The sequence below is a fragment of the Notamacropus eugenii genome, chromosome Y (genome assembly GCF_028372415.1).
Source record: "Notamacropus eugenii isolate mMacEug1 chromosome Y, mMacEug1.pri_v2, whole genome shotgun sequence".
NCBI lineage: Eukaryota > Metazoa > Chordata > Mammalia > Diprotodontia > Macropodidae > Notamacropus > Notamacropus eugenii.
Genome location: NC_092880.1, coordinates 8,199,281 through 8,214,913, shown reverse-complemented (window position 1 = coordinate 8,214,913; position 15,633 = coordinate 8,199,281). Strand labels below are relative to the sequence as shown.

Sequence of the window (15,633 nt, the reverse complement as noted above, 5' to 3'; positions counted from 1 at the left end):
GCTAATGCTTCTCATGTCTCATAATTTATTTTAAGTTCTTCAGAGAGGTCTTGAGAGTCTCTTTGTATTCCTTCTTCTGGCTTCCATGTGGGTGCTTGCGTTGTGTGAGTTCTCTGTAAAATAATCTGTTAGGCAAAGGAACATTTGGCATTGTATCAATGTGTCCAGTCTATGAAAGTCACACTGTGTAGTAGATTTTAAATGTTTGGCAGTTCACTTTGAGAAAGGATTTCCTTGTTTGATACCTTAGCTTGCAAGGTGATCTTCAGAATCACCTAAGGCCAGTTCAAATGGCAGAAAATCATTTTCCTGGAATAACACTGGTATATTTTCAAGATTTCACAGGCATAAGACAATGAGGTCAGTACAAGGGCTTGGTTGAATTTCAGCTTGGTAGGCAAACTAATAACTCTTCTCTCCCACACATTTTTTAGAGCATTTCAAACACTGAGCTAGCTCTGAGAATATGTGCATCAACCGCATCTTCTGTGTTTACATCCCTGAAAAGTATACTGCAAGGTAAGCAAACATATACAAGTGTGAATGATGTAGGATGTTCAGGGGAAACTGCTTACTTTTGATGTAGAAGGTATAGAATCCTTTCCAGGGCTGCTTTCCATCTTTGGTGTCAACTTGATTCTCTCAACTCTTGCCTGCGCTTCAAAGAAAGCTGTAGCATTCTCAGTAGCCACACCCCATGTGAAGTAGTGGGACAGATGACTGTTACAATTTTACGCCCACTTACATCCAATTTATACGCACGTCAAAAGATATCAACATACTGTTTACCATTTTTTTTTACCTACCTTACGGTCCTGTCACAACATGAAAGTGACAAAGAAGAAAGTTAAGATATACCACAAAGTCCTCTTCTCTCTGACTGAAGCGGCAGTGGAATTTGGCAGAATCCTGGGTGTCTGAGCAGCCTTTGTTAAATATCACACCACTCGCCTCATGGTTTGTAAAACGGGCCACAAAAGGTGCCCTAAAAAGTGTCTGCTTCATCTAGTTCTGGCCTGTTTATCAAAGCAGGTGTGAATACTACTCTGTGTCAAAACACACACTAGCAAAAATATATAGAAAACCTTTTGTGAAGATGATCTTACTCATTATCAGTACATGAAATGTGTGATCCTTATGGAAAACACAAGATCCAGTCATCTTGAAAGTTGAACAGTTCTTTCTGTGAGAGAACTCAGCAGATATATCTACATAGCAGCCCGGAGTGAAAAAGGCTAGCAAAGGAAAGCCAGCTTAGTGAAGTCAGAGCGAAAAATAAATTTCTCTGGAGTGATCACAGTGGTGGGAAGTGCCATGAATCTGGTGTAGGTTTCACCATCAAAACTGATCTCGTCAGGAAGTTTGTATGTCTCTCAAAAGGAATGAAAGGCAAAGTCATGACAACGTACTCCCAACTATAGGAAAATTCCATGCCACTATCAACAGCGTGTATGCTCACACCATGACAAAGAAGAAAAAAAATGTGAAGACCTCTTGATCCTCATCAGCACTGTACCAAAAGAGGACAAGCTCTTATAATTCTGGGTGAATTTAGGGACAGAGTAGGCAGAGACTTACATTGTAGGCACAATGTCATATCCATCATCTAGGACTGAGGGATTCTGAATGCAGATTGAAGTATACTTTTTAATTTTTTTCTTTATTTTTCTTGGGTTTTTAATTTTGGCCTATATGTTCTTTTATAATATGCCTTATATTTACATATGCTTTACTTGACTACACATGTATTACTGATATTAAATTGCTTGCCTTATCAGTATGGGGTGTGGGAAGGAAGTGAGAGCATTTAGAACACAAAATGAATGCTGAAAACTGTTTTTCCATGTAATTGGGGGAAAATAAAATTCTAAATAAACAAGGAGAAAACTTGAAAAGATGATCTATTCTAGCGCTGTACTCACTGTGCAAGCAAATTTAAAAAACTCAGAAAGGGACAATGGATTGGAAAGATCAGTTTTTTCTCAATTGTAAAGAAGCACCATGACTGAAAAAAATCCACAGCTAATAAACAACAAAATGAGTAACTATTTCAAAACAAAGGAAAATGATCCAATGTTTGATGAGATTCTTGATAAGGGCTCCCTGTGCAATTAAAAGAGAACCTAGAACCATTAAACACTTTTCCTATGTGAGAAAAAGTGTTTTGAGAATTATGAGAGAAAAGTTATTTTTTCATACACAAAAAAAATAAGCAGAATATAGAAAAAAACCTGGAATATGTAGAATATGCCATGGCAATCCTCAACAAAGGAATAACATAAAGAAACAATGGAATAAGAATGTAAAGATATAGAAGTGAAAGATTACCTAGAAGAAGAGCAGGATAATAAATATTAACATCAAATCTATTCACTATGCAAGCAATCTTATTGACCTAAAAGAAAGGATGCAGAGAGACAGTCTAAGGATCATAGGTCCCCCATATGAAAATGACTGGACAAAAAACCTTAACATTATAAAGAATGGAAGAGAACTGCTCAGAACTTCGGGATACACACAATGAAATTTCAACAAGAATTCTCAAATCACTTACAGACAAAAAGGAATAGAAAACAGAAGTGAAAAAAATATTTACATTCGTCCTTTCTTATCATCCAAATTTATTAAAGAAACATCTTAACTTCAAGAAGATATAGAGGGCAAAATAACAATAATAGGATATTTCAATATTGAATTTTCAGTTTAAATATGCTGAAAAAGAAAATAAAGAATTAAGAAAATGAAAAAAACTTGTGCAAAAAGTAGTTAAAGGACATGATATCTTCTAAAAAGTCGAACAAAAGAATATACGTATTTTTTGGGACTAGATGAAAACTTAAAAAGAAATTGATCATTTGTCAGCAAAGATATTGCAAAAAAGTAAAAAGATATAAATTGTTAATATATCCTTTATCGACTATAATGCAACAAAAATATAAATTCATTCAGGACCACAAACACAATATACAGAACTAAAAGTAGATTTAACAATGAAATCTTAAGTTATGTGTCAAAGAACAAATCAGAGAAAAGTATGACTATTTAAAAGACAATGATGAAGATGAAACAACATACCAAAATTTCTGAAATTCAGGTACTTCAGTTCTCAGGGGAAAAATCATAGTCTTGAAAGCATATATTTCCAAAATCAAAAAAGGGAGAGTTTAATTACTAGTATAAGCATTTAAAATTAGAGAATCAAAAAGTAAACAGACAATTAAAAAGCTCCAAAGAAGAGACAATAAAATAAAGGAGAATTCAATAAAGAGGAAGCAAAAATATAGAAATGATAAATGAAAATAAAAGCATTTTGTTGAAAAGACTATTAAAACTGATAAGTGATTAGCTTATATGATTGAAAAGAATGCCAAAAAATCAAATCTAACCCTAACCATAACCCTCTATTCTATTATGAACAAAGTGAGACCACAGCAAAACATAACAAGTAAAATGAAAAAGCAAAACATTATATACATATATATGTTAAGAAAATTAAGAATGCAATAGAAATAAAGAAATGCTTTCAATAGTATCAAATACCCAAACCATTTGTAAAATTGATACAGATCTTACAAAGTAAATAAACCCTGATATCAGAAAAGGACACAGATTTAGCCATAAAGGAACTTCTAAAAGAGGAAAGAAAAAATTTGTCCTGATGGATTCACAAGAGATTTCTACCAAATATTTAAAGGTCAAGTAGAAATCATACTTCATAACTTATCCTCAAAAATTAAGAATGCACTCTTTGAGACTTATATTTAGAGACAAATGTATTCCTAATATATAATCTAGGACATGGAAAAAAAACAAACAGAAAGAAAAACACTACAGACCAATATATTTAATGAACATTGACTCAAAAGATTAAAAAAATATCCCATTATGGGCTGGGAACAGAGTCTAATTCTACCATAAAGCTAAAAATCAAGAAAAATGATAAAAATGAGTGTAAAAGAAGAACTTGATCATAAAAAGGTAAGATGTTGGCAAGAAAGATTAAGAAACAACAGAAACAACCAAAGAAAACCAAATGTACGTATAGGTCTATTCATAATTACATGTATTTCCTATGTCTCTCTGTGTGTGCATATATATATTATATATGTTTATGTGGATTTTTATGCATTCACATTGACATATATATATATATATATATATATATATATATATATATATATATATATATATATATATATATATATACCGATTCTGTCTTTTAATCTATTTTTTCCTCATATTGATTACATCATCAGTACCCCCAACATTTCAATAGCCTGATAAATAGAACTGGTTATTGCACTCATTTTATAACTCTGGTTGGAAAGACTTTTTTTTCACTGTACAATTTTGCTTATAGAAGATTTGACTACCTTTCAACTATAAGTGCCTTTGAATTGTTGTGCTGTAAGTGAGAAACAATAATCATGTAACCATCAGTTTGTACATCATTCAATTTATTTATTTATTTTTTTGTTAGTACAGAACGAGGTTTCTCCACTTAACTCTTTGGTTTTCCCATTTTACAGCCTGCCACAGAACGCTAAGGGGCACACAATGCTGCTAAAAGTGGCAATGTCAATTTATTTCTTCTAAACGTTTGCATAAACTTAAAATCTGTATTTTAGATTTGACAGATATTTCTTATATATAAGTGTAATTGATCAAAATTCTTATTGGAATTGTCCCAGGATTTAAAATAGGTTTAAAAAAAGAATCAAGTTTCCTTCATTTAGCATAAAGCAAAGACAAAACAATCAAATATATAAAAATTTTTAATACTTCTCTACTAAATAGGTAAGTCTGTATAATCTACAAGGAAGTTAATGTTTGTATAGTTAATATAAATATTTGGGATATTCAAGAGTATTTTGAAAAGAGTCCTCATTAAGGATATTTTTGTACCATTTCTCAAACGCTCAGCCTGGCTCTGGCAATAAAAATGGAAATTCTTGGCATGTGCCCAGTATATTTAATAGTATATTATGACTTTCAAGAAAACAGTCAGCTCCTTACTAGAAGAGTTTTAAAGGCAATCTGAACTGTTTCTTAACTGAATACAGACAAGATTGATATCAAACTTAAAATTTGAAGGGGTATCCCAAAGTCTTGAGATTACTAGGAAAAGAAAGGTTTCAGAGGTAGGGGATATTTATAGAGACTTTGAGGCAAAAATAACTAAGTCCAATTCAGGTATTTTCTTTATGATCCCAGTCACTTAAATAGTAACTTCTTAAATGTGAACTTAACATCCTTGTTGCGCACACTGTATATCGTGTGGTTAAACACTGGAGTTACAGTGGTATACATAATAGAGAACACTTTCTCTAGTCCTACCCGGTGGCTAGAACTAGGCTTCAAATATGTAATTATGCCACACCCCAAATATAGGAACACAACAATGAGGTGAGAAGAACAAGAAGAAAAGGCTTTGGATTTCCCCATGGATCCTGGAACCTGCAAGAGGGTTGTGATGATTTTCACATATGACCATATTATCAACGTAAGTGGAAGTACACTAACTATCATGACAATGGCATAAAAAGAGAACTCATTCACAGAGGTATCCCCACAGGCCAACTTCAGTAAAGGTCGAATGTCACAAAAAATATGATCTACTTTATTGGAACCACAGAAAGGTAAAGAGAAAATCAAATATGTCTGCAATATGTGGACTGAGAACCCACTGATCCAAGAGGCAGCCACCAAACAGAAACCCACCTCATGGTTCATGATGAGAGGATAATTCAGAGGTTTACAAATGGAAACATAGCTATCATAGGCCATCACAGTCAGAAAGAAGTTTTCAGTGATTGTCATAACAAAGAAAGGCCAAAATTGTGCTACACAGGCTTTAAAACTGTTATTTATCTTCTGGGTCCATAGATTAACCAGTATGCTTGGAAGAATGACTGAAGTATAACAGATTTCCCAAAAGGAAAAATTCCGAAGGAAAAAATACTTAGGGGTTTGGAGCACAGTCTCAACTTTAGTAATTACAATGATAAGTCCATTTCCTATCAGGACACCAGAGTAGATGAGCAAGAAACATCCAAACAGAAAACTTGAAGGCTGAGAAGATCAGAAAATCCCAGTAGCATGAATCCCATTATGAAAGAGCTATTTCCTTCTGCCATTTGTTCTGAGTATCAACTCAATTGAAAATGTGAATTTAGGTGGACAAAAGCATCTCCTCTCTCCCTGGGCCTCAGGATTCTTGTAAAAGCAAAGGGTAACAGCATATATTTATGTGTTTTCTACTCCTTCCTCCACGTAATTATATTTTATTCTTTCCAATTACATGTAAAGATAATTTTCAATATTCACATTCATAAGATTTGAGTTCTAAATATTTTTCCCTCTCTTTCTCCTTCTCCAAGGGAGCAAGCAGTCTAATACAGTCTACACACACACAATCCTATAAAGCGTATTTCCACAGTAATCTTCTTGTGAAAGAAGAATTAGAAGACAGGAAAAACCATGAGAAAGAAAAACAGAGAGAGAAAAGGAGAGAGAGAAAAATAGTAAGCTTCTATCTACAGTCTCCATAGTTCTTTCTCTGGGTGTATACAGCTTCCTGTATGTGTTTTCTTACAGTCCTCACGCTCTTGGTTCAATGTACCAAGATATTTTCTAATTCTAAGATTTCATCACCTTTTTACTAAGTCCTTTTCTGGATTTAATAAGCAATGTGTGTCTTCTAAACCCCTTTATAGCTTCTAATATTCGTACTTACACTGTGTTCTAAACTTTATTGCACTTTAAATATTCTAGGTTTCCGTTATTTTTAGGATATCTAGATTAAAATTTGGAATTACTGGAAAATTAAGAAATTATCTCAGATTTTAACAAATACAAATTGATATCTAATAATCATAATGGGATCACAGTTCTGAGAAAATGATGGACATTTGAAGTCACCTAATGTAACTCCATATATGTACATACATACATACACATATATATATGCACATGCATATACATAAATGTTTATAAACATATATGTAGAAACAGAGAGCTATACACACATACCTATATATGTATTATATGTGTATGTGTGTATAAGAGTTAATTCAGATATGAATTCTTCGTGATCCCAAAGGAATCAAGCGGCAGAGACAGGATTTAAACTTGTATTCTTCAGCTCCAAATCCAAGTCCCTTTCAGTATAGTAGTTAGTCCCCAATATCAGTAAATCCTAATATGAGTATAAAGAAGGTAAAGAGAGATGGTACATATCCTAAACAAGTGTGACTTTTTAAGTCATGATCTTTTCTACTTATCTGACTTCACATTTTCTATATTCTTTTCATGTATAATTTTTCTCAATGCTTGTTTACTTATCAAGGGCTCATAATCTGTAACAAACATGTAGGAGTTCACCTTTTTATCCTTCATTTCCTTTGATATGTGCATGTGTGCTAGATCTTTACATAAGATGAGGTTATGAATTGTTTCTTCTATCAATTTTTCTGCCTTGCATTATGTCCTTCACATGGTAAGCACTAATGGCATGCTTAATAGTACATGGGCTAGATTAATTGGATAAAATTATTTATGAAGATATAGGGATACTTCCTATACACGAGAACACCTTCCACTAACTGGTGCTGAAATTCCAACTTCAGTCATTCGTTTATTGGAAGAAAAGAAATCTACTCTTCTAATGACCATTAGGAGAAGAATTACTATTAAGCCATTATCTGAAGATACTATTTTATTATAAGCGCATCAACAGATGCAGTGTGATATAGCTAAATGGAAAAAGTTCAGACACACATTTTGAGATAAAAGATGTGAAGCTCCTTTACAAGGAATCATGGAAACTGAGGGTTAGTCCCAGGAATCTGTCCTTAGTCACATAGGTCAGTTAGTTTCCCAGATGTTCTAATAAACAAGTTATATAATTCAGGTCAGTCCAAGGTCTAATAAATTACATGCACAAAATAATAAGATCATTTATTATTCTACCACTGTTGTAGATAGTTTACCATGAACTGAGAGTTCTATTCTGTTCTGAATGATCAAGGGCATCAATGACCATCCCACAGTGAGTGTTCATCCATTCCGGCTCAGATTATATCGCTATAGTGAGAAGAATGCAGTGAGTAGGTTCTGGCTCTCCCATTTAAAAAGGTGTGTAACTTTAGGCAAAGCATTCAACCTCTACAAACCAAATTGGTCCACCACCTATATCAAAGGGTGAATCAAACTCTAAAGCAAAAATCTGTTGCTGGTAGGACATTTATTTTCAAAGGTTGGAGCATCACAAAATATGCATCAAGTCTATCCACTATTTCTTTTTAGGTCCTTAGGTTTAGTACAGATCTACTTAGAACTCTTTCAGTTGAGGGGTTCGAGGATTTAACCGATCTTGCGTTTGTGGCATTGACAGTTTAGTCACCTTTCAGTGGGGTGGGGTGAGATGGGGGGAATCTATTACCAGATGCACAAGAAATAAGTCTAAGCAAAAATGAATCTTTCATCTACATTTTTTTTTCAGTGAAGAAGCTCTGAGTTTAAAAGTAGAAATGCTCCTTTGTTCACAAAGGGTAATAAGTCCTAATCATTGAGATTTATTTTTTTTAAATGTGACACTTTCCTGCAATCTTAACGAGGCAAGAATCATTAAAACTGTTCCCAATTACCTCTATGATCAAATACGAACACCCCCCACACACACCTTTTGATGTTTAAATGCCTTTTCAAAGTGACCTCAACCTTCTTTTCCAGGTTTATACCACAATAGCCCCTTCCACACAAAATCCAGTCAATTCAAATTTGGTGTCGTATTGTTCTTTTCTTTTTAGTAGACATCTCCTATCCCCATGCCTTTCAGATAGAAGTTTAATATTCCTTCAATGAACTCCCCTTCATCACTAACTCTTAGATTTTATAATTTTCTTTTAATGGTCCCCTCAAACACCATTTTCAGATAAACTTTGTCCTGATTCCCTTAGCTGCAAGATTTTTCCCTTCCCAAAAAGATAATTTCTAACTGTAATTATCTGACATATGCATATATAATAACAAGCATTTCTATTGTGCTTTAAGGAACTTTAAAATAGGACCATATTTTGTGGTCAAAACATCCTTGAGAGGTAAATATTATTTTTATTTCCATTTTTTAGAGGAAATTGAGGTAGTCAGGCATAAGTGACTTGCCTAGGATCACAAAGCCCATCAATGGTAATATCTGAAGTGAGATCTTTCTTACTCCAGGTACAACCTTCTGTGCTTTATATATGTACCTTTTTTCTCCAAGTAAGATTAGTAAGGGACTTGTGAGCAATGTATATTTCGTTTTTGTCCTTCATCCCTAATAACATTCACATAATAATGGTTTAATTAAGAAATAATTGTTGTCTTTCATCTCCCTTCCTCATTACGCAAACTTCTTTTGTTATGGTATATTAAAAATGAGTAACCACTTCTGTGCATATTAATTATGTAATTTTATGTAGTATTTTATGCTTTTTAGAAAGAAATAATTGGGCATGATTTTGTTGGAGCTAATTATCATTCATATTTGAAAAGTATGAGTCCCACCTGAACATGGATGTTCTTTCTCAGTTCAATAGAGTTCTCAAATAAATGTATATAAATGTCCAAATTCTTCTTGGGGAGTCTCCATTCACTCATAATTTGGAAGGACTGAGAAATCATTTAATTCTAAAATGCTCTTAAGAAAACAGACCCAGTAAAATGACTTTTTCAAGCCTATCTTGAATTTAGAGTAAGACGCTTTGGTCCCAAATCCAAGCTGTATTTTTCGTCACCTACATGTCCTTCTTCTAGCAGTTTTCCCTCTTTCATTTGCCTTTTTTGCATTCTCTCCTCATTTTGAATACTGTGATCCTGTAGATGAAGTAAACTTGGTATGTGGTACTGGAGGATAATCTAGGGATAAATAGAAGATGTCATCTGTTTGACTGATGCCTTTTGGTTAGATATTATGAAACTGAGTCTGAGAAAGTTTAATTGACTTACCCTAAGATAAATATAATATATAATTTAGTGTTTTCATTTGTCCAAAGCACACCATATAGAAATAGATATAGAAATTCAGTCAGGGGTACATATACTATCATTTTCAAAAAATGGAGGAGAGAATAATATCTTCAAACTACCATCAATGAGGCTTGATTTTAATTCCTAGGAGAATTACATACTCACATGCAAATAAACATATTTCTTCATTACTTAAAACTAATCATTTGCCAAAGGGATTATAATATGCTTCAGTGTACTTTTGCAATTAAATAGAAAACAATGTTTCTAACCATTTGTTAAAAGACATGGTCAGCAAATCAATATGCAATAATCAAAGCAATTCAATTACACTATGGCGAAGAGAAATTAAGTTTTGAAAGCATCAAGATTCCTAAATTTACCACTGCAAGAAAATTAATCTTTCCATTTTTTTCTGTATCCATTTGTCTATGGTATTTTTTTGCTTTGATTTCTCTAATTCCTTGTCTTTGACTACATATATATCTTTCTTTCTCTCTGTCTCTCTCTGTGTCTGTCTCTCTGTCTTTTTCTCACTCTCAGTCTGTCTCCCTCCCTTCCTCTCTCCAATTTCCAGCAAAAAAACAGTGATTGTTTTGAAAGACGTAAATTGTTACTTTGTTAAGAAAGTTGTAGAAAGTATAGTATGACTGAACTAAAAGTGTTTGGTGATTTGTCTCATTATTTAAGTAACCACAAATTATTCAACATCATTCCAGCGAAAGAAAGAGGCAATTTTTCCAGGTGTTCAAATAGAATCTCTTGAGGGGCTCTCGTATCAGTTCATTTTCAGCGCAATGGAAGAAACAAGGAAATGTGCATTTTTGTAGCAACTGTGGAATGAAAGAAGAGAAAAAAATTGTTTACAAAGTTAACTAATTACTTCACGACTTGATTCATTTAGGAAGTAGTTTTCTCAGTGCTGTAATGACATCTTTATTTCTCAGACTGTATATAAGAGGATTAAACACTGGAGTCACAGTGGTGTAGAAAAGAGCAAACACTTTCACTGATTCTGCTGAATGACCAGATTTGGGTTGGAAATACACAATACTCCCAGATCCATAGAATAAGCCCACAACCATGAGGTGGGAGAAGCAGGTGGAGAAGGCTTTGGATCTCCCTGAGGTCGAAGGCAATTTCAGAATGGTAGTTATGATTTTTACATATGATGCAAGTATCAACAGAAAGGGAGTTAGGATGAAAAATAGAGCAACAACGTGGACAGACATTTCTATCCTATATGTGTCCCCACAGGCCAATTTGAAGAAAGGTGGGGCATCACAGAAGGCGTGATTGATTTTGTTAGGACCACAAAAGTTCAGAGAGAAAATCCGGTATGTCTGCTCTATCAATACTGGGACGCCAATCATCCAGGAAGCTATAACCAGTTGGACACATACCTTGTATTTCATGATGAGAGGATAATAGAGAGGCTTGCATATGGCCACATAACGATCATAAGCCATAACAGCCAGGAGCAAGCATTCTGCAATTCCCAGAATAAAAAAGAAGCAAGTTTCTACAGCACAGGCTAGGAAAGAAATAGTTCTCTTCTGAGTCCAGAGATGTGCCAGCATTCTGGGGAGAGTGACTGATGTGTAACAGATTTACATAAAGGAAAAATTTCCAAGGAAAAAATACATGGGAGTTTGGAGACCTGAGTCAGTCTTGATTAGGAAAATGAGGAGGCTATTTCCTATCAGTATACTTAGATAGATGACTAAGAAAATCGCAAAGAGAACCCCTTGGAGATTGGGAAGATCAGAAAATCCAAGGAGAATGAATTCCATCACGACTGTGAGGTTGTCCCCTGCCATTGCGTCTTTCCTTGACCTGTGAAAATAATAAATTCAAAACCAGCTAATCACTCTTTTTTTCTGGTCCGCAATTTCTCTCGCTGAAAAGAGGGTAAGTTTGAAATACATGATCTGAAAACTTACTTCCTGGATTTAATATAATGTTTTAATGACCCTCCCCAACATCTCTGTTATATCCTTTAAGACTTTATCTATTCTTTGGGGGAAAAGTTAAAATCACAAAGTGATTCCTATCTACGAAGAACCATGGATATTTGGGTGGAAACATGGAACCAGAGAAAAATAACAACTAAAATCTGTAAAATCTTAATTGCATCAATATCAACATGATAAAAATAAATAAAATAATAAATAATAAAAAATAAATACCTAATTGTTTTAATAGTAATGTCGAGACAGCAGAAATTATAGTATCCATGTAAGATATGGCATACGACAAAAAAAGACATACTGTGAATTATCCCAACTAGTATATTTGTTTTTGCTTTGTACTTCTCAGTCTATCTGCCTTCACCTTTACTTTCTCGCCTTTCCTCCTTCCCCCCTCACATTATCAGAATCCTACCATATTTTTTCAAAGTCCACCTTTTTTGAGTAAAATTGTCTTGTCATATATACAGCTGTATAGTTGTACACATTTTCTCACTTTGTTAAATGACTTCATTGCAGAATCCACACCAGATATTTGCGACTTAGTAAATGTCATCTCCTTAATCTGTGTTCTTTTCTGAATATATATCCTGTGCCTCCTGCTGTTTTCTAAGCTTTTTATAGGTAGACATCATGCCTCATCCATATTTGTCTTTCTTGAACTGTGTCTTATTCATAGCAACTTGTCAATAAAATTTTTTTAGGTGGAACAAATATCCTCTATGATATGATTTCAGGAATATATGCTCATCTAAAATATTTACAGTACTGAGAGATGCTTAAAAGTCTAGAATTAGAGATTTATTCAGTAGTGGTAACAATTATCCTGTTTTAAAATATTTTCATTCATCAGGCTATAGCCTCCTTTCGCATTTTTATATGGAATCTTGTTCAGCTCATTCTCACTGCAACATACACCTTTGTTTAATTATAATATTTCATATATTTCAACTTGAGCCTGAACTGGACATGGCATAATTGTTCTGTGTAGAAGACAAGTGTAGTCAGCGAGTGTTAAGAGAGTGCTATGTCTTTGAAGGGTTCTAGGTGCCAAGAGGACTGATACCACTGATTGAAATACATAGACATGTTATGTTATGAATCTTAAAAAAAGGAGATTCTACTTTTCTTTTAAAAAAATCTTCTGAATCCCAACATACTAACTCTGCAGCCAGCTTTGATTGTTTAAGGTTGAAATAAATCACAATGGAACAAATATTAACTCTAGATACAGAAGACAGATTCAAATCTCAACATTTCATGTTGTTACTTAAGGTAAAATTAACAATGAACTTACTATTTCTTTTTCTCGTTTTCTTCATTTGCAATTTGAGGGGTGACTTCACCCCTCAAGTCAAATTTAGACCTTTGAGTCTAAATCAACTAATAGACCAATGGCATCACTGTCTTTGTGCATTTAGTAATACTCTTTATTTCTATGACAACGAGTAAGTAGCCAGTGTACACTTAGGTGTTGGAAGAAGTTTACTGGTTTTGAATTCTACTTCTGGCTCTATCACACGGAAATTGTGTAGCCAAGGTTAAAATATTTAATTGTCTTAGCCTCATCTTGATTTTCTGTGCTATTTCAATGGCACCAACACTGTCTATCCCAAAAGTTAACATCAAGACTATTTCAGACAGGTAGTCAAGATTGCAGAGAAAAATGAGTGACTTGCCTGAGCACTCTCCAAAAGCCCCCCACATGCCTTTTAATAATGCCATAAAACAATTCCTGAAGTAGCAGAACCCCCAATATGATGGGGTGAATTAATTTTTGAGCCAAAGACAATTTATATATAGACAGAGGCACAGGTGTGAGTGAATATGAAAGAATGATGCCTAAGAAATTAAGGGGTAAGAAACAGGAATGAACTGAAAGAAATAGAAAGGAGGTAGAATGGGGTAAATTATCCTCCAGAAAAGAGGGAAGAAAAAGTTTTTGCAGTGTAGGAGAAGGTGGAGAATGTGGGGGAGGGGAGATGAGTGAACCTTACTCTCATCAGAATTGGCTCAGAGAAGGAATACCATGTATACTGACTTGGGTATAGAAATCAGTCTTACCCTACAGGAAAGTAGGAGGGGAGGAGGATATGAAAAGAGGGGTTGATAGAAGGGAGGGCAGATTGGGGGAGGTGTTACCCAGAACCAAAACACTTTTGAGGAGAGAGGGTGAAAGGAAAGAGAGAGAATAGAACAAATGTGGGGAAATTGGATGGAGGAAAATACATTTAACAATCATAAGTGTAAAAAAATTCTCAAGCACATTTCTCTGAAAAAAATGTAATTTCCCAAATATATAGAGAATTGAATCAAATTTATTAAAAAAAGCCATTCTCCAATTGATAAATGATAAAAAATATAAAGTTTTCAAATGAAATATTCAAAGGGATCTATAACCATATGAAAAAAGTGCTCTAAATCACTATTGGTTGGAGAAATGTAGTTTAAAACAATTCTCAGATACTACCTCAAAGCTCTTGGATTGGCTTAAAGGACAGAAAAGGAAAATGGCAAGTGTTGGAGAAGAATGAAAAAAATGAGACAAAAGTGCCATGTTGGTGGTGTTTTGTACTGATTCAACCAACCATTCTTTAGATCAATTTGGAAATACGCCCTAAAAGCCATGGTGTCACATTTACCTTTTAAAACACACACGCACGCGCCCGCTCACACACACAACTGCTATTTTGTGTATAGGACCCATAAGTGCATAAATATTTATGGCTACTCTCCTCTGGTGGTGAAGAATTGGAAACTGAGGGAATGTCGATCAATTGGCGAATGGCTGAACCAGTTGTGTTATGAAATTGTGATGGAACATTATAGTACTATAAGAAATGATGAGTAGGATGCTTTTACAAAAAATCTGAAAAAACTTAGGTAAGCTGATGCAAAATGAAATGTACTGTGCAAAAAGTAGTAGCAATCCTATATGATTGTGAATGACAGCTATTCTCAGAGGTACAATGATCCAAGAGAACTGTAAAGGACTAATGATTAAAGGGATTATCCATCCCTAGAGAAAGAATTGATGTTGTCTGAAAACAGATTGAAACATTTTTCTTTATTTTTCTTCAGTATTTCTTTTCTTTTGGTCTGTTTTAGTTCACAATATGACTAATATGGAAATATTTTGCACGACTGCGTATGTAAAACCTGTGCTGAATTGCTTGCATTCTGAATGAGAGCATGTGCGGAGGGAGGAAGGAAGAGAATTTGGAACCCAAAGTTTTAAAAATTAATATTAATATTGTTTTTACATGTAATTGGGAAAAATAAAAGACTAAATATAAAAAAGGTAAAAATAAGCTATTTAAATAAAATTATTGTTTCAGATATCATACCTTAAAGCATTTTTGTGTTGTAAAACAGCATAGATATTCCAGGCAGTATCAACATATTACCGTTACTAGTGTCATATCATCATTTGATGGACTTCAGAAGAAAATATAAACTCAAATAGCCATCATGTTATTGTTCCTATATAGTAGTGTATTATTTTGTGACAACAGAAAGTAGTTCTTTGGGAACGAGCTTTTGATTTTATAAAGTACTTCCTCGTTCCTAATATCTCCAAGTTCCTTTAGAAATAATAAGACAATTCTTTTTTTTTTTTTGGAACCTTGATACGTAATCTGTTTGGGTCTTT

At 33.9% G+C, this 15,633-nt stretch overlaps 2 pseudogenes; both read right to left on the bottom strand.

The window, feature by feature from the left end:
- Positions 1 to 5,214: 5,214 nt before the first annotated feature.
- LOC140516833 (olfactory receptor 10AG1-like) lies at positions 5,215 to 6,137 on the bottom strand (annotated as a pseudogene).
- Positions 6,138 to 10,907: 4,770 nt separating this feature from the next.
- On the bottom strand, positions 10,908 to 11,834 carry LOC140516560 (olfactory receptor 10AG1-like; annotated as a pseudogene).
- Between the last annotated feature and the right edge of the window lie 3,799 nt (positions 11,835 to 15,633).